This window comes from Nerophis ophidion, linkage group LG18, assembly GCF_033978795.1.
Source record: "Nerophis ophidion isolate RoL-2023_Sa linkage group LG18, RoL_Noph_v1.0, whole genome shotgun sequence".
Lineage (NCBI taxonomy): Eukaryota > Metazoa > Chordata > Actinopteri > Syngnathiformes > Syngnathidae > Nerophis > Nerophis ophidion.
In genome coordinates this window covers 1663480-1667141 of record NC_084628.1, presented here as the reverse complement: position 1 = coordinate 1667141, position 3662 = coordinate 1663480, and positions in this window count along the sequence as shown.

The window sequence follows — 3662 nt, the reverse complement described above, 5'->3', positions numbered from 1 at the left end:
TAGTATGTTCCAATATAGTTTAGTGTCATAGTGTGTGTACTTAGTATGTTCCAATATAGTTTAGTGTCATAGTGTGTGTACTTAGTATGTTCCAATATAGTTTAGTGTCATAGTGTGTGTACTTAGTATGTTCCAATATAGTTTAGTGTCATAGTGTGTGTACTTAGTATGTTCCAATATAGTTTAGTGTCATAGTGTGTGTACTTAGTATGTTCCAATATAGTTTAGTGTCATAGTGTGTGTACTTAGTATGTTCCAATATAGTTTAGTGTCATAGTGTGTGTACTTAGTATGTTCCAATATAGTTTAGTGTCATAGTGTGTGTACTTAGTATGTTCCAATATAGTTTAGTGTCATAGTGTGTGTACTTAGTATGTTCCAATATAGTTTAGTGTCATAGTGTGTGTACTTAGTATGTTCCAATATAGTTTAGTGTCATAGTGTGTGTACTTAGTATGTTCCAATATAGTTTAGTGTCATAGTGTGTGTACTTAGTATGTTCCAATATAGTTTAGTGTCATAGTGTGTGTACTTAGTATGTTCCAATATAGTTTAGTGTCATAGTGTGTGTACTTAGTATGTTCCAATATAGTTTAGTGTCATAGTGTGTGTACTTAGTATGTTCCAATATAGTTTAGTGTCATAGTGTGTGTACTTAGTATGTTCCAATATAGTTTAGTGTCATAGTGTGTGTACTTAGTATGTTCCAATATAGTTTAGTGTCATAGTGTGTGTACTTAGTATGTTCCAATATAGTTTAGTGTCATAGTGTGTGTACTTAGTATGTTCCAATATAGTTTAGTGTCATAGTGTGTGTACTTAGTATGTTCCAATATAGTTTAGTGTCATAGTGTGTGTACTTAGTATGTTCCAATATAGTTTAGTGTCATAGTGTGTGTACTTAGTATGTTCCAATATAGTTTAGTGTCATAGTGTGTGTACTTAGTATGTTCCAATATCAGCTTTAGTGTCATAGTGTGTGTACTTAGTATGTTCCAATATAGTTTAGTGTCATAGTGTGTGTACTTAGTATGTTCCAATATAGTTTAGTGTCATAGTGTGTGTACTTAGTATGTTCCAATATAGCTTAGTGTCATAGTGTGTGTACTTAGTATGTTCCAATATAGTTTAGTGTCATAGTGTGTGTACTTAGTATGTTCCAATATAGTTTAGTGTCATAGTGTGTGCACTTAGTATGTTCCAATATAGTTTAGTGTCATAGTGTGTGTACTTAGTATGTTCCAATATCAGCTTAGTGTCATAGTGTGTGTACTTAGTATGTTCCAATATCAGCTTAGTGTCATAGTGTGTGTACTTAGTATGTTCCAATATCAGCTTTAGTGTCATAGTGTGTGTACTTAGTATGTTCCAATATAGTTTAGTGTCATAGTGTGTGTACTTAGTATGTTCCAATAGCAGTTAGTGTCATAGTGTGTGTACTTAGTATGTTCCAATAGCAGTTTAGTGTCATAGTGTGTGTACTTAGTATGTTCCAATATAGTTTAGTGTCATAGTGTGTGTACTTAGTATGTTCCAATATAGTTTAGTGTCATAGTGTGTGTACTTAGTATGTTCCAATATAGTTTAGTGTCATAGTGTGTGCTACTTAGTATGTTCCAATATAGTTTAGTGTCATAGTGTGTGTACTTAGTATGTTCCAATATAGTTTAGTGTCATAGTGTGTGTACTTAGTATGTTCCAATATAGTTTAGTGTCATAGTGTGTGTACTTAGTATGTTCCAATATAGCTTAGTGTCATAGTGTGTGTACTTAGTATGTTCCAATATAGTTTAGTGTCATAGTGTGTGTACTTAGTATGTTCCAATATAGTTTAGTGTCATAGTGTGTGTACTTAGTATGTTCCAATATAGTTTAGTGTCATAGTGTGTGTACTTAGTATGTTCCAATAGCAGCTTAGTGTCATAGTGTGTGTACTTAGTATGTTCCAATATAGTTTAGTGTCATAGTGTGTGTACTTAGTATGTTCCAATAGCAGCTTAGTGTCATAGTGTGTGTACTTAGTATGTTCCAATATAGTTTAGTGTCATAGTGTGTGTACTTAGTATGTTCCAATATAGTTTAGTGTCATAGTGTGTGTACTTAGTATGTTCCAATATAGTTTAGTGTCATAGTGTGTGTACTTAGTATGTTCCAATATAGTTTAGTGTCATAGTGTGTGTACTTAGTATGTTCCAATATAGTTTAGTGTCATAGTGTGTGTACTTAGTATGTTCCAATATAGTTTAGTGTCATAGTGTGTGTACTTAGTATGTTCCAATAGCAGCTTAGTGTCATAGTGTGTGTACTTAGTATGTTCCAATATAGTTTAGTGTCATAGTGTGTGTACTTAGTATGTTCCAATATAGTTTAGTGTCATAGTGTGTGTACTTAGTATGTTCCAATATAGTTTAGTGTCATAGTGTGTGTACTTAGTATGTTCCAATATAGTTTAGTGTCATAGTGTGTGTACTTAGTATGTTCCAATATAGTTTAGTGTCATAGTGTGTGTACTTAGTATGTTCCAATATAGTTTAGTGTCATAGTGTGTGTACTTAGTATGTTCCAATATAGTTTAGTGTCATAGTGTGTGTACTTAGTATGTTCCAATATAGTTTAGTGTCATAGTGTGTGTACTTAGTATGTTCCAATATAGTTTAGTGTCATAGTGTGTGTACTTAGTATGTTCCAATATAGTTTAGTGTCATAGTGTGTGTACTTAGTATGTTCCAATATAGTTTAGTGTCATCAGTGTGTGTACTTAGTATGTTCCAATATAGTTTAGTGTCATAGTGTGTGTACTTAGTATGTTCCAATATAGTTTAGTGTCATAGTGTGTGTACTTAGTATGTTCCAATATAGTTTAGTGTCATAGTGTGTGTACTTAGTATGTTCCAATATAGTTTAGTGTCATAGTGTGTGTACTTAGTATGTTCCAATATAGTTTAGTGTCATAGTGTGTGTACTTAGTATGTTCCAATATAGTTTAGTGTCATAGTGTGTGTACTTAGTATGTTCCAATATAGTTTAGTGTCATAGTGTGTGTACTTAGTATGTTCCAATATAGTTTAGTGTCATAGTGTGTGTACTTAGTATGTATCCAATATAGTTTAGTGTCATAGTGTGTGTACTTAGTATGTTCCAATATAGTTTAGTGTCATAGTGTGTGTACTTAGTATGTTCCAATATAGTTTAGTGTCATAGTGTGTGTACTTAGTATGTTCCAATATAGTTTAGTGTCATAGTGTGTGTACTTAGTATGTTCCAATATAGTTTAGTGTCATAGTGTGTGTACTTAGTATGTTCAATATAGTTTAGTGTCATAGTGTGTGTACTTAGTATGTTCCAATATAGTTTAGTGTCATAGTGTGTGTACTTAGTATGTTCCAATATAGTTTAGTGTCATAGTGTGTGTACTTAGTATGTTCCAATATAGTTTAGTGTCATAGTGTGTGTACTTAGTATGTTCCAATATAGTTTAGTGTCATAGTGTGTGTACTTAGTATGTTCCAATATAGTTTAGTGTCATAGTGTGTGTACTTAGTATGTTCCAATATAGTTTAGTGTCATAGTGTGTGTACTTAGTATGTTCCAATATAGTTTAGTGTCATAGTGTGTGTACTTAGTATGTTCCAATATAGTTTAGTGTCATAGTGTGTGTACTT